The sequence below is a fragment of the Pipistrellus kuhlii genome, unplaced genomic scaffold (assembly GCF_014108245.1).
Source record: "Pipistrellus kuhlii isolate mPipKuh1 unplaced genomic scaffold, mPipKuh1.p scaffold_m20_p_1, whole genome shotgun sequence".
NCBI classification, from domain to species: domain Eukaryota; kingdom Metazoa; phylum Chordata; class Mammalia; order Chiroptera; family Vespertilionidae; genus Pipistrellus; species Pipistrellus kuhlii.
This window is the reverse complement of record NW_023425404.1, coordinates 49,665,025-49,687,785: the sequence shown is the minus strand read 5'-3', so window position 1 is coordinate 49,687,785 and position 22,761 is coordinate 49,665,025. Positions and strand designations below refer to the sequence as shown.

Below are 22,761 nucleotides of genomic sequence, written 5' to 3'. Positions count from 1 at the left end.
TTACTTCCTTCTTCTGCTCCCTTGCCTTGCAGAGGACTTTGGGTTTCCTGAGTCCTTTTAAATTAGGCCAGTCCTTTTACAGCATTACCTCATGTTTCTAGTTATTTTTTTAAATTCTTTTTAAAAAACATATTTTTATTGATTTCAGGGAGGAAGGGAGATGGAGAGAGAGATAGAAACATCAATGATGAGAGAGAATCGTTGATCAGCTGCTTCCTGCACCTCCCCACGCCCCCCCCACTGGAGATGGAGCCTGCACCCAGGCAGGTGCTCCTGACCGGAATGGAGCTCTTCAGTCCACAGGCCGCTGCTCTATCTACTGAGCCAAACGGGCTAGAGCTGTTTCTAGTTCTTTTAACTGATTTTTTACTGTAAGAAGTTCTAACAATATATATATATATATATTTTTTTATCATTCCTGGTAGTTTCTATGAACAATTAAGTCCTATTTTAACCTTGCTTTTGAAAAAATGTGGATTTAACTCTACCCAGCAAAGCTATCACTCAGAATCGAAGGCCAGATAAAGAGCTTCACAAATAATAATAATAAAAAAAAAAAAGCTAAAGGAGTTCATCACCACCAAACCAGAATTATATGAATTGCTGAAGAGGGTTCTTTTTTTTTTCTTTTTCTTTCTTTTTAATATATTTTATTGATTTTTGTACAGAGAGGAAGGGAGAGAGATAGAGAGTTAGAAACATCGATGAGAGAGAGTCAGATGAAAGGGAGTTATCGATCAGCTGCCTCTTGCACACCCCCTACTGGGGATATGCCCGAAACCAAGGTACATGCCCTTGACCGGAATCGAACCCAGGACCTTTCAGTCCCCAAGCCGACGCTCTATCCATTGAGCCAAACCGGTTTCGGCTGAAGAGGGTTCTTTAGGAAGAGGAAGAAAATAAAGATAAAAATTATGAACAACAAATATATAACTATCAACAAGTGTATCTAAAAACCAAGGGAATTAAAAAACCTGGTGAACAATATTAACTGGTGAATATAATAGAATCAGAGGTATGGAAGGAGTGTGGACTGATGATTTTCGCGGGGGGGAGGGGGGGAGGGAATATAAGGTTCTCCCTCCTCCCAACTGGTGGGTAGAGTTATGACATTACTGGCATCTGTCACAGAGACATCTCCAAGACATTGAGCCATCAATCAGCGCGTGCCAAAGTGTCCTGGAGCCCACCCCTTCCTGTTCTGCCCTGGGTCCAATCCTCTCCTGTTCCTCCCTTTAAAAAGACCCCCAGACCAGCCACATGCTGCTGATCCTCCATGTCCAGGTGGCAGCCTGGCTGGGTCCATCCCCCCTCCCAACTCCTTCAATTCTGATTTCTCTACCTCCGTAATGAGTCCCGTTCATTACTAGGGAATAAACTTTACTTTAAAACTCCTTAGTGGTCAGTTTCCTGCCCCTCAGACCTTACAGAAAAGGGGAGTGGGGGGTGAGGAAAGAACTGAACATAAACTGTGCACCTATGGATGAGGACAATGGGGGTAGGGAAAGGGCAGAGGGTGGGATGGGAACCTGGTGGGGGGGGGGGGAAATGAGAAACTTTTGTAATAATATGAACAATGAAGATTTATTTTAAAAATTAAAGAAAAATGTGGATTTAAGTATTTCCTTCCGGCCTTACTCAGCCTTTGGTAGTATATTGCTATCTAAAAACCCTGTCAAATACTCACCCCCTAGTAATTCTCACAATACTTTATCTAATGCCTGGTTTAATTAGACCTCATGCCATTAGATGTGACCTCTTCCAGATCACTTCTCTTCCAGTCTCACTGTTTTTAATTATTGCTTCTACAACTGACCACCTCTCTTGATGAATCCTTTTAAAGCATCCATTTCTTTCTTTTTAAAATGTTTTTATTGATTTCAGAGAGGAAGAGAAAGATAGAAACATCAATGATGAGAATCGTTGATCAGCTGCCTCCTGCATATCCCACACTGGGAATCAGGCCTGCAACCTGAGCATGTGCTCTGACAGGGAATGGAACTGTGACCTCCTGGTTCATAGGTCGACATTCAACTACTGAGCCATGCTGGCATTCATATCTTGAAGTTTTCTACCAAAGGGGAAAATCAATTAAGATCCTTACCTTAAATTGCTAATTCCCTTTCCTTCAGGGTATGAGTCCTTTCCTTTACTCTCTTCTTTTTTCCCAGGCTTTAAAAGTTCAAAAATTTTTCATGTCAGCTTCTTTTAAAAATCTTTTCCCAGCCGAAACCGGTTTAGCTCAGTGGTATAGCATCGGTCTGTGGACTGAAAGGTCCCGGGTTCAATTCCGGTCAAGAGCATGTACATTGGTTGCGGGCACATCCCTGGTAGGGGGTGTGCAAGAGGCAGCTGGTCGATGTTTCTCTCTCATCGACGTTTCTAGCTCTCTATCCCTCTCTCCTCCTCTGTGTAAAAAAAAAAAAAAAAATCTTTTCCCCAGCCCTAGCTAGTTCAGCTCAGTGGATAGAGCATCAGCCTGCAGACTGAAGGGTCCCAGGTTCAATCCCATCAAGGGCACATGCCAAGGTTGCAGATTCAATTCCCAGTAGGGTGTGTGCAGGATGCAGCCAATCAATGAGTCTCTCTCATCATATATGTTTTTATCTCTCCCCTCTCCCTTCCTCTCTGAAATCAATAAAAATATACTTAAAAACAAATCTTTTTCAGAGTCCCCTAACTATTCCTCAAGTTCTGCATTCACATTGGTATTGAAAGGGCAGGGCAGGGTGGGGCTAACTCCTAACTCCATTTTGTACTGTGGGGCAGGGCAGAATTCCTGATCCTCCATTTTGTGTAACTGGACCCTAGCCCTCACCCAACCAATCAGGGTCAGCCAAAGCAGTGACATCACCACCCCTATAACCCCTGGATCTGTTGAAGCTCGCTCTCTTCCGCCCCGCCACAGTCGATGTAAGTGGGACAGAGCCCATGCTAGCATGGAACACAGGCTTCCAGCTATTGCATCGGACTCGGCTCCCTGGTGGCCTTTGGGGAGCACGAAATCTGGGAGTAACAGTATGGTCCTATTTGATCTCATCTCTGAAATTACAGGGTTGGCAAGTCGTTAGTCAGCGAAATGTCATGAAGAATCATATTACTCCGAGCTTTACCACATTATCTCATTTCACATCACACTTGGCAGGAAAGGAGACTCAGGGCAGTGATGGAACCTGAATGCAGATAACTGACACATGGGGGTTGAGCGCCAAAGGCAATTATACCCTAACCACAGTGATGCCGCATTTTCTTCATGATATTCTCCATCACCCTGTGGCCCTTGTACCTCGTTATTTTCTTTGTTTAGTTGCTAAGCTGGTCAACCGGTTGTTAATTTGGCTGTATGTAGGGTTTCTATGCTAGTTTTCTTGGCATTGCTGATTATTTATTCTCTTGTGTAATAGAGATTCAACTCAGCTGATAAACAGATGTCCCTACAATCCCTACCATACCAAACTCCAATTTTCCTAGAAGCCTCCCTTTTTAATGATTTGGAGTTTATCCTTGCAGACACACACACACACACGCACACACACACACAGACTCTCTCTCTCTCTCTCTCTCTCTCTCTCTCTCTCTCTCTCTCTCTCTCTCTATATATATATATATATATATATATATATATATATTACACACACATGGATTTAATTTTACAAAAGTGGATCACATCTTGGTTTACATATATTTCAATGTCAGTACATGTGGATTATATTCATTCTTTTTATTTTATTTATTTATTTATTTATTTATTTATTTATTTATTTATTAAACATATTTTATTGATTTTTCACAGAGAGGAAGGGAGAGAGATAGAGAGCTAGAAACGTCAATGAGAGAGAAACATCGACCAGCTGCCTCTTGCACACCCCCCACCGGGGATGTGCCTGCAACCAACGTACATGCCCTTGACTGGAATCGAACCTGGGACCTTTCAGTCCGCAGACCGACGCTCTACCATTGAGCCCAACCGGGTTCGGCTATTTTTTTAATAAACCTTTATTGTTCATATTATTACAAAAGTTCCTCATTTTTTCCCCCTCCACCAGGTTCCTACCTCACCCTCTGCCCTTTCCCCACCCCCCATTGTCCTCATCCATAGGTGCACAGTTTATGTTCAGTCTCTTCCCGCACCCCCCACTCCTCTTTTCCCTGAGAATCATCAGTCCACTCCCCTTTCATACCTCTGATTATATTATATTCAACAGTTAATATTGTTCATCAGTTTTTTAATTCCCTTGTTTTTTTTAAATTGGTTTCCAAAGGGGAGTTTAAGGTCAAAAGGAGCTTCGGGTGTGCCCACATCCCACTCATCCAAATCTGGGTAAGCTCCCCATTCCTTGGTAAAATATTTAGCATATCAAGACCTGGGTGAGTCAAGATCCCATTTGTTCCTCATTTCAAGCACATGGATTAAGAAATCAGTACTAATAAGAGGATTCTGCCAGTGCTCTCGGGCTCAGCTGATAAGAATTAAAAGAATGTCCATGTGCCTTCCCAGGCGGCTCTCCACATCCCACCCTTTTTTACTAATTAAAATAAAATTTAAACATCAATAATAGGGCTCTAAAATTAAAAACAATTGCAAACAATGCCAATGCAAAAACTAAACCACATACATGAATTTTCAAAACTTGAATGTCAAGAGCAAAACTCTGGCTATTATACAACAATGCCAATGCATAACAACCAAATGAGAACTCAGAGTTATGGACATATTAATATTTTTAGCTACTAAATGAGTCTCTTTTGTTGCTGGTGTAGATTTATTCAGAGTCCTTGGACTTGCTGCACAGGACTTTGCAGAAGACTGGAAGCTAACAAATGCTAGCATGAGTAGGAACATGATTAAAGAAGTAGCTTCCACTTCAGTCTTTAATTTCTTCAGATGATTCTATGTTGGCACCTCAGTCCCTTGTGTAGCCTTCAGTTTTCTTCTCCCACTTTGCTATCATCTGGGCAACTCTCAGTCCTTTTGGGTGAAGGGACACAGGACCTTCTCTGAGTCCATTATGATGATGGACATAACACTCTGGTACCCGAATTGGCTGCATTGCTCCTTCATTCCTTTCATTTTGAACCCAGGGTTCGACCCCACAACACTCTGGGCCTGGCTGTTCTGGGCCTGGATGCTGCTGTTCTGGGCCTGGCTGCTGCTGCTCTGGGCCTGGTTGCGCCAGGCCTGGATGCTGCTGTTCTGGGCCTGGCTGCTGCTGCTCCAGGCCTGGCTGTTCCGGGCCTGGCTGCTCAGGGCCTGCCATTCTTCCATTTTTCCAGCCGGTCACACCCCAAGAGTCCCATTGGTCCCTCATTGCTCTTATTATCATGTTAATTGTTGACTATTAACTACCCAGTACCTCCCCCCTCGGCTCTGGATGACAGATGTCCTTCATATTTTTAAATTGTTGTGGGAGCGGCAGACCAGTCGCTCACCCACACCACCATCTTGGCTTCTCCTCCAATGGGCACTCTTGTTTGTGATCTATTTCCTTGTCTCGGCATTTCCGCAGCTTCCCTGAGTTGGTAGCCTTAAAAGTCTCTGTGTTCTGCTTGTATGGGGCAGAGGTTCAGGGTGGAACCTACAGCCTTGGCTTCCGTCAGCCCTGTAGGATCCTTAAAAGTAATGTTTCCATACAGAAGGATATTGCCACAATTTTTAAGCATCACCAATATGCTTCCTTAGGGAGGCAAACATTCCTCTTTCCTTTCAGAATAAATACTGCTTAATCAATAGGATATCTGTAGCTCTTCAGCATGTCTCCCATTGTTTCTTCCTTCTTTGGGTTCCTTGTAAGCACCTTTTCCCTTCTGGTAATTTTTTTTTTTTAACTAACCTTCATCTATCCCAGGAATCTTTCATATAAATAGGTAAGATAGACATGGATGTTATATTTAATTGAGGGTGCTGACTTGGAGGAAAGAGATGATAAACTTGCCGAGATCGGTTTGGCTCAATGGATAGAGCATCGGCTTGGGGACTGAAGGGTCCCGGGTTCGATTCTGGTCAAGGGCATGTACCTTGGTTGCGGGCATATTCCCAGTAGGGGGTGTGCAAGAGGCAGCTGATCGATGCTTTCTCTCATTGATGTTTCTAACTCTCTATCTCTCTCTCCCTTCCTCTCTGTACAAAATCAATAAAATATATATATTTAAAAAAAAGATGATAAACTTGACCCTTGCCAGTTGTAATGTTACATGAAGTAAAACCACATATACAGAAGGCAATCCATCAATGTTTCTCTCTCACATCAATATTTCTCTCTCTCCCTTCTCTCTAAAATCAATAAAATAAACAGATAACATGTTAGAGGATGTTACAGTTTTCTATTGCTGGATAAAAACCAACATACATTTAGTTAGTTAAAACAGAAACATTGATCCCTAGCTGGTTTGGCTCAGTGGATAGAACATCAGTATGGGGACTGAAGGATCTCAGGTTTAATTCTGATCAAGGGCACATACCACAGTTGCAGGCTCAATCTCTGGCCTGGGTCAGGGCAATCAACCAATTGATATCTCACTCTATTGATATTTCTGTCTCTATTTCCTCTGTTCCATTCTCTCTGAAAATCAATGAAGAAAATATTATCGGGTGAGGATTAACAGAAAAAAACACATTGAAATTTTAGAAATTTTCTTTTGACACAATCAGCCTTAATAATAATTTGATTTAACAACCATCACTGTAACACATCATCTTTGAACCTTTCTGTGCTGGCTGCTAGCCCTTGCATATACTAGGTGGGTAAAAGTAGGTTTATAGTTGTACTACAAATAAGTAATACAATAATTAATAAAATATAAAAATAAACTCTGTTTCACATACTGACAGCTGTAAACCTACTTTTGCCCACTCCTGTAAGTAACTATAATTTTAAAATATTTTTATGTTTATGAAAGTAATATATGTTTGTTATAAACAAAAATCACAGAAATGTGACGATAGAAAATGAAAGTCACTCTTAGTTCTATTTCACCCCAAGAATAAGCACTGTCAATTTATAAATAAACTAGAGGCCTGCTGCATAAATTTGTGCACAGGTGGGGTCCAGCCACCCATCCAGATGGGGGCTAATAGGGGCTGGGCTGGCCAGGGGAAGGGCTGTGGGAGGTTGGTGGGGGCCTACTGGGGCCCCAATCTGGCTGGTTGGCTGCTGAAGTGTGCTGGTCACTGTTCATTTCGTCATTCCGGTCACTTGGCTTTTATATCTATGTATCTCTTCTCTATCTCTATCTCTATCTACATCTATATCTATATCTACATCTACATAGATATGTAGATGTAGGTGTAGATATAGATATATAGATATAGATATATAGATGTAGATATAGCTATATAGATATAGATATAGATATAGATAGATATAGATATTGATATAGATATTGATATAGATATAGATATAGATATAGATATAGATATAGATATAGATGATATAGATATAGATATAGATATAGATATAGATATAGATATAGATATAGATATAGATATAGATATTTTGGGTCACCATCAAAACAGAGCTACAAGTTATTTTCACTTAATAAATCTTAACCACTTTATTTTTTTAAATATATTTTTATTGATTTCAGAGAGGAAGGAAGATGGAGAGAGATAGAAACATCAGTGATAAAAGAGAATCATTGATAGACTACTTCCTGCATGCCCCCATTGGGGATTAAGCCTGCAACCCAGGCATGTACCCTGTCTAGGAAAGTGCTGTGACCAAGAATCAAATGGTGACCTTCTGGTTCATAGGTCAATGCTCAATCACTGAGCCATGCTAGGCTGGGCAATCTTAACCACTTTAAATGCTTAGTAAATCTTTATAGTTTTTCCATAAAGACTTTTGTTTGGCCCTAATTGGTTTGGCTCAGTGAAGAGAGCATTGGCCTTTGTACTCAAGGGTCGCAGGTTCGATTTTGGTGAAGGACATCTACCTTGGTTTCAGGCGCATCACCAGTAGGGAGCGTGCAGGAGGCAGCTGATCGATGTTTCTCTCTCATTGATGTTTCTAACTCTCTATCCTTCTCCCTTCCTCTCTGTAAAAAATCAATTATATTTTCATTTTAAAAAGACTTTTGTTTGGATTGTTTTTAAAAAAAATTTTTTAAGCTGGGCTGGCATGGCTCAGTGGTTGACCATCAACCTATGAACCAGGAGGTTGAAATATGGTAGCAATCATACTTGGGTAAAAACTGCTGTTTGAATTTTAACCTTGCTATCTGACTTCGACTACTTTACTTGCTTAAACAATAGGGTAGTTACAGGAGATTGACTCCCACTGACTCAATAGCTTCAGGGGTAGAAACTATAGATAACCTTTAGTTCTGCTTTTGTATTATGGGCAAGATAGGGCCACATTCCAATGTCCAGCAAGGTGTGACTGGGAACCAACCCTGCAGGCTCCCCCCAGTCTTTAGAATTTAGTCTTTAGGATTTAGGAACAGATAAGGACAGCCAGTTCTTTGTCCTAAGAAGCCAATCAGGGTTAGCCGAGGCAGTGACATCACCGACCAGAGTAAAACCCCTCAAGCTGTGCCACTTTCCCTTGGGACTCTTCCAGATTCTTCTGGGCAACCTGCACTTTCACCTCCATGCCTTGTTGTTTAGCCATCATACTTCTCATCTTAGTTTCTCTTTTTGTTTCTAAGCTTCATCAGCTCAAGGCTTACAATTCTCGTGTTCTTCTGGTTACTAGCTTCAGAAAACTTAGATTGGAGTAGCTGGTTAGTCCTGGTTAATTCAGTAAGCTGCTTTTCCAGCGTAGCATTGCTTGCAGACAGAATTTTTCCCCTTGACTGCAGCGCTGAGCCTTGCTTTCATCTTCAGCTCAGCTTCCAGATCCTGAGTACCGCATTCCTGCAAGAGGACACGTTTCTCTTTTTCCAACAGCTTCAAGTCTCTATCATTCTTTTGAAATTCCATCTTTAATTCCAAGTCTTAACTTTTTTTGCTGAAGCAGGCAAGGTAGTATCTTTATCAACAGTAAGATTTTGTTGAGATTCTTTTTGGTTTTTAAGTCTTTGTGACTTCTGAAAGGATACTGGTTCGTTCAATACTTCTGAAGTTTTCACATTATAAGCACCTGGAGATGGTGCACAACCAGAGGGTCATTGAATCGTCTCAGAGGCGCCTTAGAAAAGGCGTGATGACCACCAGCTCCACAAACCGAAGGGAACTAGTGTTCCTTGGCTAATGGTTGGTTTTTAATGTTTCTTCCCCTCTTATTACAAATATTTTGCATTTTTAAGACAGTGTACACAATTATAAGGAGGAAAATAAGGTCAGCTATAATGTCCTCATCTAGAGTTAACCACTGTGAACATTTTGGTGCATTTTCTTCTATAAACTGTAAGTCTTTGTTCATATTTCTAATTATTTTCCTGGGATAGGGTCCTATGAGAGAAATTAGTGAACAAAGAGGCTTAAATATTTTAAGACTCTTGAGATATTTTGCCAAGTTTTCTGAGTATAAAATTTCATTGGGAATATCATAATATTCTCCTTGACGGTGGAGTTAACTATCTTCTTACTGTTAGACAGATGATTCTAGCTGTCTCATAGAGTTGCTGAGGGAGTTAAATAGCAGAGCACATTAGGGAACCCAACCCTGGGCCTGACTCTGAGGGGAACTCCATTACTTTGTATGCCTACCTTCTTCAAACACTTCAAGTGATGACATTCTTGTCCCCCATAAAACTCAACCCTAAACTGCCTCCCCTCCCCAGTTTACCCCCAAAGGCCTATGCCTTTCTAAAGTGTCAGCCCTCCTGAACCTGGACCACACAAGATTCTTGTTTTCCCTAATGCGATATGCTAAGGTGACAACCCTCCATCCAAGTCACTGACACCCCTGGTGTCAGCAGATCCAAATGTAGTAGGAATTCTGAGATGTCCTTTCCTTCTGAGGCACTTTAGGGCTGAGTTCTCTGGGGGACAGGAATGCTATCTTTAGGGAGGTCTAAAGTCTGAACAGGTAGAATGTGGACTCTAGCCCAGATGAGTGTGTACAATTGACTTGAATCCCTCAAGGTGTAGCTCACAATCTCCCTTTTCCAGAGACCTTTTCTGAACTCACTGGGCCCTCACAACTCTCCCATTCATCTTGGTATTTATTCAGTCACTTATTGTGTCATTTAATTTATTCATCAAATACTCTGGGAGAATCTGCTCTATGCCCAGCACTGTACTAGGCAGTGAGTTAATGACATTGATCAGCAAAGGCTTAAGTCCTACCTTCTAGGGGCTCCCAGCATAACAGGAAAGAGGAACATTAAGTCAGCACTGTGTTTGCAAATGTGATGAGGTACTGAACTTTCTCCCCTGAGCTGGGCTGATTTTCCACTCCAGGAAGGCTGGGAGTGTGTGTGTGTATGTTTTAAAAAATAAAATAAATCTTTATTGTTGAAAGTATTATATATGTCCCCTTTTTTTCTCCCATTGATCCTTTTTTTTAATTAAATATATTTTATTGATTTTTTACAGAGTGGAGGAGAGAGGGATAGAGAGCTAGAAACGTTGATGAGAGAGAAACATCGACCAGCTGCCTTTTGCACACCCCCTACCAGGGATGTGCCCGCAACCAGTGTACATGCCCTTGACCAGAATTGAACCTGGGGCCTTTCAGTCCGCAGACCGATGCTCTACCACTGAGCCAAACCAGTTTCAGCTCCCATTGATCCTTTATGGGACTGTGTCTTGCATACTTTTTGGGTCTCATGGATCCATGATTTGTATTCACAGTAGTTGCTCAACAAATATAATTTGAACAAGTAACAATGGGAAACAAATAATGAAAACGTTTTATTGCTTCTTAATTATCTCTTTCTACACAAAGAGCAAGGTTTTTCTGGTAAAATGAGGGCAAGGAAAATATATCTCCTCCAAAGAGTTATTGTGAAGATTAAATGAGGCAATTTGCATAAATGTGGTATAAGATCTAACACATGTAAACTCTGACATGTTAGTTTCCTTCCCCAATAAACCTCAGATGCTGGGCAGAGAAAGCTGTTTCCCTAATATAGGCCTTCTGTTCATTCGGGACAATAAGTGCAAAAGAAAACAGTGAAATTTTCTTCTGGGAAGGGACTTATTTCTTCTCCCCCCCCCCCCTTTTCCCCCCAGATGAATCAAGCACTTTATTTAATTATAACCACACATTCATTTGCTACTTTAAAAAAAAATTCAGGTCTATACTGAAAATACTTCCTCTGTAGTTTCCAGAACATTGTCTTATTCCCATCACATTTCCCACTCAATCCTGGAGCAGCTGACTTGAAATCACGTTTGTCCTGTGCACTGCAGGAAGCTCCAGGAGACTTCACCCACATCATGGATTTCTCGATCCCTTGTTTTCCATCACCGATTGAAACAATTAGTTAAACTTAGCAGAAACATTTGAGAAATAGAACTTTGTGCAATAACCCGGCACCCTCCAGGGTTTTAAAAGTGAAGAATGTTACTTGTGCAAGTCAGAATCTGATACCAATTAAATGGTGACAGCTTTGCCAATAAATAAAAAAAATGCTCCTCCATGGCTAGGAAGGGTCCCTTTATTTTCTTGGTGAGAAAATTGAGGCCCAGAGAACACTTCCTTAAGGTCACACAGTGATTTTAATCTATTTATTTATTTATTAGAACTCAATAATTAAAATAATAAAAACAATCTATTTTAATAGAAAAAAGGATTTTTAAATTATTTTTTATTTATAGGACTCTCTTTCACAGCCCGCGTAGAAAGAGTTCCAATTCAGGGTTCAGGTTCTGGAGAAGGGCCGCACACAAATGAAAAGAGACTTGAAGAAATTCAATTTGGCGATTTGGGGGGCCAGGCGGTAGTCCAACTCTAGTGGTAGAACTACTCCTGCTCTGGCCCTGCCATCCCTTTTATTGAGGCTTTGGGGAAGACATTTTAGGCAACATAAATAGAAATTTACATGTAGCCCTTAGGCAGGAAATAACAGAAACTTTCATGGACAAGGTAGATTCTGCTTCAGGTAACAAAATCTCAACTAAAGGTTAGAGCAATTAAGGTTGTTGACCAGCCTTCCTGGCTTCCTGTCAACATCTCTTTTTCAGTGATACTGATTTAGTTTCCAGCATTTATTGATTGGTTATTTTTTTAGAGAGGAAAAGAGAGGAGAGAAACATTGATTTGTTGTTCCACTTGTTTACACATTCATTGGTTGATTCTTGTAAGTGCCCTGATAGGAGATCAAAATGCAACCTTGGTGTATCAGGATGATGCTCTAATCACTGAGCTACCTGGCAGGGCTTAAATGGGAAAAGGATTTAAAGAGACATTTTTTCCCCAAAGAAGATGTATAAATGGCCAATAAATACATGAAAAAACACAGAACATCATTTTGTGGAAATGCAAATCAATAGCATAATGAGATACCATTTCACAGCCCCTAGGATAGCTGCAATGCAAATAAAATGTGGACAAGAATGTGGAGAAACTGGAACACTCCGACATTGTTGGTAGGAATGCAAAAATAGAACAGCCGCTTTGGAAAACTTTTTCAGTTCCCCAAAAAGTTTAAACATAGAATTACCATATGACCCAACAATTCCTCTGCTAGATCTATACCCAAAAGAAATGAAAACTTATGTCCACACAAATATTTGTACATGAATGTTCATAGCAGCATTGTTCATAATAGCCAAAAAGTTGGAAACAACTCAAATTTCCACCCAGACTTAGGCTCTGGTCTTGAACCAAAGAGAACCTAAAGACTTCATCCTCATTTATTTTTTGTTTTTCTGTGCCCTATCGTACCACTGAGGCTTTTCTCCCTCTTGGTGCTACAGGAGGAGCCCTAACCAAAACACTAGAATGGCAGGGTCGCTCAGAGCCAGGAGGACAACAGACCCACAGGAAGCACAGGGGTGTGGAGGGGATCCGGGAAGAATTTGATTCCTCCCCAAGAGTCCTGATCACCCTCTTCCCCCAAATATACATCCAGACCTGATGTCTCGGGGCAAACATACTTGCGTTCCCTAGGTACCGATCAGGTGTGGAGGAGAAAGACAAGAAGCCGGTAGAGGAAAGAGAAGATTTATAACAATGAAGTCCAGTGGGGACACTTTTCCCAGTGTCGAGGCAATCCAAGCAGCACAAGAGAAGGCTGTAGAGCTCAGTTACTGAATCAGTTGTGAGATATAAGCAAAAACACCAATAACTTAGCAAAATAAATACAATGAGAGCCTCGCTGAGATTGATGTAACCCAGTGAAAATAGAGTTTAAGCTCTACGTCAGTCAAGATGACTGAGGTACACCTTGTACCACATCTTAGGGCAGTGGTTGGAAAACTGCGGCTCTCGAGCCACATGCAGCTTTTTGGCCCCTTAACTGTGGCTCTTCCACAAAATGGGCGAGTCTATGTTGAAGAAGTGGCGTTAAAAGTTTACGTTTAAAAATTTTGGTCTCAAAAGAAATTTCAGCCGAAACCGGTTTGGCTCAATGGATAGAGCATCGGCTTGGGGACTGAAGGGTCTTGGGTTCGATTCCGGTCAAGGGCATGTACCTTGGTTGCAGGCATATCCCCAGTGGGGGGTGTGCAAGACGCAGCTGATCGATGACTCTCTCTCATTGATGTTTCTAACTCTCTATCTCTCTCCCTTCCTCTCTGTGCAAAATCAATAAAATATATTAAAAAATAAAATGAAATGTATTTTTTAAAAAATTTCAATCGTACTGTTAATATTTGGCTCTGTTGACTAATGAGTTTGCCAACCACTGTCCTAGGTGAATCCTTGAGACTTTTTGGAAGTCTTCAAAGCAGAGAAATCACATGTAACTGTAGCCCTACACAATCTTTCTGCTCAAAGCTACACCCTGAGTATACATCCCCTTCTCCTCAGAAGAACAGGCTTCAGTGGAAGCTGAAGGAGACCTGGGTCAGCACGAGCTGAGGGTGGAACCGGTAGAAAAACAGTTTGTTGCCAAGAACTGCACTGTGTTTTGTGAGGCTCTTGGTTCCCCCGGGACACTCTCCAACATGTGTGTGTCCATCTTCTAGAGCTGAGGCAAATCTTGTCATCTCTTCACTTCTCCCGACTGGCTGAGGGCCCGGGGCAGCTGGACCCAGTCTACAACACAAGGGAGGCTCTGCTAAGAGAAAAACAGTAACTACAGGCATAAGGGTATCACCCTGGCTCCTGCCAGCAGGCTATTGTCCACCAAGGGCTGCAGTGTCCAGAGGAGGCACTCATCCGCTTTCCACCCAGCACACCCAGGACAGGAGCTCAGAAATGGGGCCACAGCCCCACGCCCTGCGGCCAGCCAGGGATGGGTCAGGAAGTTCAAGTCAGTGCTAGGCCAACAGGGGTGGCGAGTTTCTCCACAGGCGAGAGGCAGCAGCAACAGTATCCTCCTCCTTCTCAGCTCATGTTTCCACCACTCGGATGAGAGGCATGGGCTTAGGGCTGGGCAGTTTGGCTATCCTAACGCTGCCCAGGTTCTCGGTCTTGGCCCAGGTCTAGGTGCTGAAGTTGGCATGACTGGCCTGCTTCTCTATCAGGTGTTCCTTCTCTGTCGGTCATGCACCTCTAAATTCTCTGCTTCCAGGTAGGCCATTTTCTCCTTGAGCTCCTGGATGCTGGTGTCCTTTGTCTGGATCACAGCTTTGGAATTCTGGAGCTGCTCTATCATTTGCCATGCTTTTCCGCTGCTGGCTCTTAAGCATGTCATTCAAGTGGTGGATCTTCTCCCGCAACCCAGCCACTTCCTTTTCCAGGTTAGCAGCCTTTCCTGTTCTGCTTGGCAGTCAGCATTCTTGCTCTGAAGTTCCTCCAGGGCTGCCTCCCCTTCCTTGTCCTTCTCCAGTAAGGCCTGATGCTCTGTCTCCATCTGGAGCAAGCGCCTCTGCAGCTCTCTGATTTCCACCTCTTTCTGCTCTGCTCTGTCCTCTGATCTCTGGAGGGCCCCATGATTCTGCTCGGCTTCTCTCTGGTATCATCTGAAGTGTGACCTCAAAAGCCACATGGTCTGCCTGGGGCTGCTGCTCAGCCTCCTGCAGCTTGGCCAGCAAGTCCCGCACCGTCTTCCTCAAACTCTTGACATCTTCGTTCATATAGATGGCCACCTCTGCTGGGCTGCTATACAGGGTCGCCGTAGGACTTGGACTAAAACCATTTGGCCTCTCTAGCACCACCTGTATTTCCTGTCGATGGTGAGACTCTCCTGGATCTCTGATGAGCTTGCTACTTATATCCTCCTGGAGCTTCTGCAGACAGTTCCTGGCCTCCTGGATGTACTGGACATCACTCTTCAGCTGGTTAATATTCTTCTCATGGATCATCTTGTCTCCAAACCTCCCCTTCAAGAACACCTTAATGATCTCCTCATGTCCATCATTGGACTCCACCAGTTCTGAGGCCAGAGAATGATTGGGTGAGTGGCCAGACACCATGGCATAGGTCTTTCTTCCCCCTGTGGTCTGCTGCTCCAGGTACACGTCCACCAGGGTACACCAACCCCAAGTCTCGTTCATCTTCTTCCTGCAGGGGTCGCCACACTCAGCCTGCAGCACTGCGGTCCAGCTCCTACTGAATTTTATACTTTATTTATTTATTTTTTATTTTTTTAAACAAAGTAAGTGCATTATTGATCCACTTATTTAAGCATTCATTGGTTGATTCTTTTTAAAAAATATATATATATATTTATTGATTTTTTACAGAGAGAAGAGAGAGAGATAGAGAGCTAGAAACTTTGATGAGAGAGAAGAATTAATCAGCTGCCTCTTGCACACCCCCTACTGGGGATGTGCCCGCAACCAAGGTACATGCCCTTGACCGGAATCAAACCTGGGACCTTTCAGTCTATAGGCTGAAGCTCTATCCACTGAGCCAAACCGGTTTTGGCAGATGAATTTTTTTTTATTGTCTAAAGTTTTACATATGTTTTTTTCCCCCAATTGAATGTTATACTTTAAAAGTTCAGTTGTATGGTATGTGAGTTATATTTTGATAGAGTTGTTTAAAAAAAAAAAAAAAGAAATCAACATAAATTCTAATTTCACTGGGTAAATAACTGGGAGTAGAAATGTTGAGTTGTATGGTAAGTATATGTTTGTTTACCCTTATGTTTTTCCAAACAAATGTTTTTCCAAAGTTGCTATACCACTTGCATTGCCATCAGCAATGGAAGAAAGGACCAATTGCTCCACATTCTCATTAACATTTGGTACTGTCGAGAAACCAAGATGGCAGCATAGGGCAGACACCTGAATACAGCCTACCACAACAAATTTGAATTTAGAACTGGAAAACAGGGAAGGCATTGCCCTGAAGCACCAGACAGCTAGCTGAGAGGAGGCTCTGCCATCTGGGAAGGAGAGAGAAGGCATGCTGAACTTCAGGAACAGTGAAGGTACAGAGAACTGTGCATGCAAAAAGGCGCTGGCTTACTCCCAGAGCGTGGAGAGGGAGGGCCTGACCGATATTGCTGTTGGCATACTCCCGGTGCTCTGAGAGGGCGGGCCTGGCTGAGTTCACTACTGGCTTACTCCTGGCGTGCAGAGAGGGTGGACAACTAACATGCTGCTGGCTTTCTTGTTCAAGAGGAAAACAGAATCACCCTATTGCTCTGATAGACTGCCCCAGTCAGGGAGAGGCCAGACTGTCAGGCAGTGGGCAGAGATTCTCAGAGGTGTGTGAAGCCAGAGGCCATTACTGCGGGACTTGGGGAGGAGCTGAAGGGAAAACAAAGCTTGTCTGCACCAACCCGAGACTCCACCCCACCAAGCTGAGCACAGAAGCTCTCCCAGAGGCTGGCTTTCTCTAAGGAGGGACTGGCCGGAATCCAAAGCTTGTCTGTGCCTTTACCAAAGAGGTGCGTACACCTGCAACCAATCTTCTGAAACTCACTGTGAACATGACTTTTCTAAGGCAAGACTGACAGAGAACCAAAGATTGTCTGCACCACCCCGAGACCCCGCCTCATCCAAGCGGAATACAGAAACCCTCCTAGCTGAGACACTGCCAATCTTCACAGCCAATTGGCTTGGAGATCAATGCTTCCCAGAGATACCAACAATCAGCAAAGCTTAACAACAAGACTGCACACACAGCCCACAAAGGGCTATACCAAGACTGTCCACCGCAGGTAACTGGGAAGGCTGTGCTTCTGGGCTCTACCAGAACACCTAGCACACAAAACTATTTCATCAAATCAGGGAAACAACTAAAATGCACACAAGAGGCAGGACACAAAGGAAGGAGATGGAGGAAAAGAAAAGACTGGACATTGAGTTCAAAAACTACAGTTATAAGATTATTCAAGAATATCCTAAAAAATGCCAATAAAATAAATGAGACCTATGAGGATATGAAAAGGGATCAACTAGAAATAATAAGGGATCAACTAGAAATGAAGAAAACATTGTCTGAAATAAAAAATATTTCACAGAGTCCTAAAAACAGACTGGAAGATCGCAAGAATCAAGACAAAGATTTAGAACACAAAGAGCCAGAGGACACTCCTCCACAGAAGCAAGAAGATAAGAGAATCCAGAAAGTTGAAGTAGTGTAAGAAACCTCTGGGACAATTTCAAACGAACCAACATAAGAATTATGGGGATCCCAAAAGAAGAGAGAGAGCAAGATACTGAAAGAATACTGGAAGAAATAGTGACAGAAAACTTACCCCACCTGGGGAAAGAAATAGACTTACAAATCCAGGAAGCACACAGAACTCAAAACAAAAGGAATCCAAGAAGGACCACACCAAGACACATCATAATTAAAATTCCAAGAGCAAAAGACAAAGAGAGAATATTAAAAGCAGCAAGAGTAAAGCAGGTAGTTACCTATAAAGGAGGACCCATACGATTGTCAGCTGATTTCTCAACAGAAACCATGCAGGCCAGAAGGGAATGGCAAGAAATATTCAAGGTGATGAATAGTAAGAACCTACAGTCAAAAATACTCTACCCAGCAAAGCTATCACTCAGAATCAAAGGCCAGATAAAGAGCATCACAAATAAAAAAAAGCTAAAAGAGTTCATCACCGCCAAACCAGAATTATATGAATTGCTGAAGGGGGTTATTTAGGAACAGGAAGAAGATAAAGATAAAAATTATGAACAACAAATACGTAACTATCAACAAGTGAACCTAAAAACCAAGGGAATTAAAAAATCTGATGAACGATATTAACCGGTGAATATAATAGAATCAGAGGAATGGAAGGAGAGTGGACTGACGATTCTCGGGGAAAAGGGGAGTGGGGATGCGGGAAGAAACTGAACAAAAACTGTGCACCTATGGATGAGGACAATGGGGGGTGGGGAAAGGACAGAGGGTGGGGTGGGAACCTGGTGGAGGGGAGCAATTGAGGGGGGAGGGAGAGGAACACATTTGTAATAATCTGAACAATAAAGATTTATTTATTAAAAAAAAAAACATCTGGAACTGTCTTTTTTCCTTTCTAATTAATTTATTCATTAATTTTCTCACTAGGCATGCAGGTCACACAATGATTTTAGAAGTAGGGCTAGGAACAGAACACAGGCTCCCATTCCCATCCAGTGCATTCTGGACAGCTGCGCCTGGAATCTTACTGCCAGCCTCTCACTCTCAGAAAAGATAGTGCTTTAGGCTTATAATTCTCCAGAGAGCTTAAGGATTCCTGAGAAGTCAGTTGGAGAGATTCCCAGGTTAAACGGCTTCCTGGAATCTGGGTGGAGAAGCTACAGTTTGCATGAGTTCAATCCAGGCAAGGCCAAGATGAGGTGACTGTCAGATGATCTGGGAGGTTGGCATTTCCCTAAGGCAGGTCTCCCCTTCTTAGAAGATGAGAATGGGGGTTGTGGTCAGAAGCTTGAGTTCAATAGACAATGGCCAATGATTTAATCAATCGTGACTATGTAATGGAACCTCCATCGAAACCCAGGAGGACAACTCCTTGGCCCTTTTTATTGGAGAACTTCCACGCTGGTCAATCAGATTCTCGGGGAAAAGGGGGGTGGGGGTTGCGGGAAGAGACTGAACACAAACTGTGCACCTATGGATGAGGACAATGGCGGGTGGGGAAAGGGCAGAGGGTGGAATGGAACCTGGTGGAGGGGAGCAATGGAGGAGGGAGGGGGAAGAGGAACATTTGTAATAATCTGAACAATAAAGATTTATTTTTTTTTTAATTAGAATGCTTCCATATGTCACCTTGCCAGACCAAGTTTCACAAAGACAGTAGCTCTTTTGTTTGGGATCTTGATCTATGTATCTCTTCATCTGGCTATTAATTCATATCCTTTAATATCCTTTGTAGTAAAGCAGTACAGTAAACCCTCTATTTTGCAAACTTTGATTTAACAGACTTTTGGATGTTATATATGAAAATTAACATCCTGCTAATTTTAAAATGCTTTTAACCAAAAATTACTTATAATTAAATTAGTAGGTTATTTTTTTGTTATTATACTGTTATTTTTAAAATAAATATATTTTATTGACAATTTTTACAGAGAGGAAGGGAGAGAGATAGAGAGCTAGAAATGTCGATGAGAGAGAAACATTGACCAGCTGCCTCCTGCACACCCCCCACCAGTGTATATGCCCTTGACTGGAATTGAACCTGGGATCCTTCAGTCCACAGACCAATGCTCTACCACTGAGCCAAACCGGTTTCGGCTATACTGTTATTTTTATTTTATTTATTTTATTTTTTTTTACAAATTTTAGTGAATAGGCCGTATGTTGGAAATAAACACTAGTAATTTTGCCAACATAAACAAATATTACATATCTATAATTATAGTGTACATATTTAAATCCAAGACACCACTCTAAACAATGTTGGGCGAATTATTAGCACATGATCACACCACATGGTGAGAGCTAATTGGTTCTGTTGTCTTGTGGTGTGACTTTCTGCAGCAGTTTCAACGGGTGTCAGCCTATGTTGCCATGCACACTAAGCCACAACCCAGCCATGTGCATTTGTTTACTTGCGGTATTTTGAATGTGCACATTTACTAGACATATTCAATATAAATTTAAAATTACTATAATACATATAGGATACATAGAAAACTTTTCTGTGAAATTAAACTTTTCATACTTAATTTTGATTACACAAATTTGTCTACATAACCAAAAAACAGGTAAACTAACTAATTTGTCAATTTTTAAACATATGCATTCAGAAAACCTACTTTATTATATAATGGACTTTTGGGTTTAACGGACACCCCCTCACCCAAATAAATCCATTCTAGTGATGTTTTACTGTAATCTGTTGTATACGTGGGTTTTCCTGAGTTCTGTGAGCCACTTGAGCAAATTAATCAAACTCAAGGAGCGGGTATTGGGAACCTCTGATGTATTATATATATAGCCAGTCAGTCAGAAATACAGGTAACAACCTGGACTTGGGACTGGCATCTACAGTGCAGGGTGATCTTGTGGGACTGAGTCCTTTACCTGTGAAATCTGATTCCTGTCTCTGAGAAGAGAGTGTCAGAATTGAGTTGAATGCTTGGTGGTGTGGGGAAGCCTCTACATACACATGGATTGAGTCAGGAAACCATTTTCAGCTTCCTTTTCTGTAAAATAAGGAGAAAGGAACTACCCTACCTCATAGGCTGTTATCAGGCACTTATAATAGCACTGGGAAAACAGCAAATCCTGTTTGCATTTAGTTGTTATAATCCTATAGTCACCTTCTCAAGGGCATTCACTTAATCATCTTATATCTAAAGGGCCCCCCTTAGTCACTCACTATTTTATTACATATTCTGTTTTATGATCTACAAAGCTCTTTATCATAATCTGGAATTACCTTCTGTTTTACTTGTTTCTTGTCAGCTTGCTTCCACTAACATGTAAGTTGCATGGGAGCTGGGCCTGTGCCTAGGACGTAATAGATACTCAGCACATATTTCTTCTTTTTAAATGATTTCAGAGAGGAAGGAAGAGGGATAGAGAGATAGAAACATCAATGATGAGAGAGAATCATCGTTCAGCTGTCTCCTGCACACTGGGGATCAAGCCCACAACCCAGGCACAGGCATGTGCCCTGACCGGGAATAGAACCGTGACCTGCTGGTTCATAGGTGCTCAACCACTGAGCCATGCTGGCTGGGCTTAGCACATATTTTTTTGCACTGAATTATAATGTTGGATTTTCCCAAATTATAGGCAACAGATTCACCTGTTATCCCCATTTTATGAAGGAGCAAATAGGCATGGAGAGTTTCCTTTGTATGTTCAAGGTCATTCAGCTGGGGCTCAAAACTGAATTTGAATTAGTTCTTACTTTAAAAAAACAAATATATTTTTATTGATTTCAGAGAGGAAGGGAGAGGGAAAGAGAGATAGAAACATCAATGATGAGAGAAAATCATTGATTGGCTGCCTTTTGCACACCCCCTATTGGGAATCAAGCCTGCAACCCAGACATGTGCCCTTGACCAGAATCGAACCTGGGACCTTTCAGTTCGCAGTCTGACACTTTATCCACTGAACCAAACTGGCTATGGCTATTATTATTATTATTAATATTTTTTATTGATTTCAGAGAGGAAGGGAGAGGGAGAAAGATAGAAACATCAATGATGACAGAATCATTGATTGGCTACCTCCTGCACACCCCACTGGGGACCAAGCCCACAAACACAGTATGTGCCCTTGACCAGAATCAAACCCGAAATCCTCAGTTCACTGAACCAAACCAGCTAGGGTGGCTAGGGCTATTCTTAGTTTAAAAACAAAACAAACAAACAAAAAACCTAAAAACAACCCAAATGTCCATCAACAGAAGAATGAATATACAAACTGTGGTACATCTCTAGAATGGAATACAATTCAGCAATAAAAATGAACAAACTACTGATGCGTACAACAACATGGGCCAATCATAGACACTGTTGTGCGAAGGAGCCATTCTCAAAAGAGTGTTTTCAGTATGAGAAAGACTAATCTAGAGAGATCACAGCAGCAGTTGCTTCTAGGAGTTGGGGGAGACTGCCTAGAAGGGGAACAAGGGAAGTTCCCAGGAAGATATAGATGTAGTGGTAACACTACGTAATACATGGTAACTCTAAGACGCATACCCTTTGCTGAATGCAAATTATACCTAAATCTTTAAAAACTTAAAGCTCAGCTTTTTAGGAAAGAGCAAGTTAAAGAAGGAAAAGGAAGGCTCTTAAAGAACCAAAGTTGGAGATGACATCCCAGGTTCACTCCTCTGTAAGGTGACCAACAGTCCTGATTTGCCTGGGAGTGAGGGACTTCCTAGGACAAGAGACTTTCAGTGCTAACACTGGGAGAGCATTGGGTAAACCAAGTCAGCTGGTGACCCAACTGCTATGGAAGTGAACTGGGAAGAAGTTCTGGATGTCCGGCCCACAACCTGGACTCCCTTGGTCCCAGAGCCTTAGGGCTTCTCCTGTGGGCTCAGAGTGGGCCCGCCAGGAGGTCAGGACAATAGGCATTGCTGGCTGACACCGGGAACATCAGGGTTGGTGAGTCATCTTTGTTCCCAGGTTGTTCCTCGGAACTCCTGACCCTCTTGGAACATAAAGGGGTGGAGCGTGAGGAGGGAAAGGCCTCAGAGACTGAATTGAGGCACTTGGGCTGACCAGGTTCTAAGCATCACAGCTGAACTGGGCTCTGAGGAGGTTCTCACTCAGCCCTGTCCTCACATCCCCATTCCATCCCCTCTCAAATGCCTCGGCCAAGAAAATACCAAAAATACCTTCCACGTTGATTCTGTGGAAGATAACCAGACATGGGAACCTCTTAAAGGCAAATGCTA

General features: G+C 42.2%; 1 long non-coding RNA gene, 1 other non-coding gene and 1 pseudogene across 2 annotated transcripts; 1 reads left to right on the top strand and 2 right to left on the bottom strand.

The window, feature by feature from the left end:
* Window positions 1–2,418: 2,418 nt before the first annotated feature.
* On the top strand, window positions 2,419–8,057 carry LOC118722149. Its single transcript, XR_004988910.1, has 2 exons — window positions 2,419–2,500; window positions 7,907–8,057. It is a non-coding gene; the product is annotated as an uncharacterized LOC118722149 (long non-coding RNA).
* Window positions 8,058–11,448: 3,391 nt separating this feature from the next.
* Window positions 11,449–11,561, bottom strand: LOC118710424. The gene has a single exon (XR_004985409.1). It is a non-coding gene; the product is annotated as a small nucleolar RNA SNORA24 (small nucleolar RNA).
* A 2,214-nt stretch (window positions 11,562–13,775) lies between these two features.
* Window positions 13,776–15,561, bottom strand: LOC118722128 (annotated as a pseudogene).
* Window positions 15,562–22,761: the final 7,200 nt, after the last annotated feature.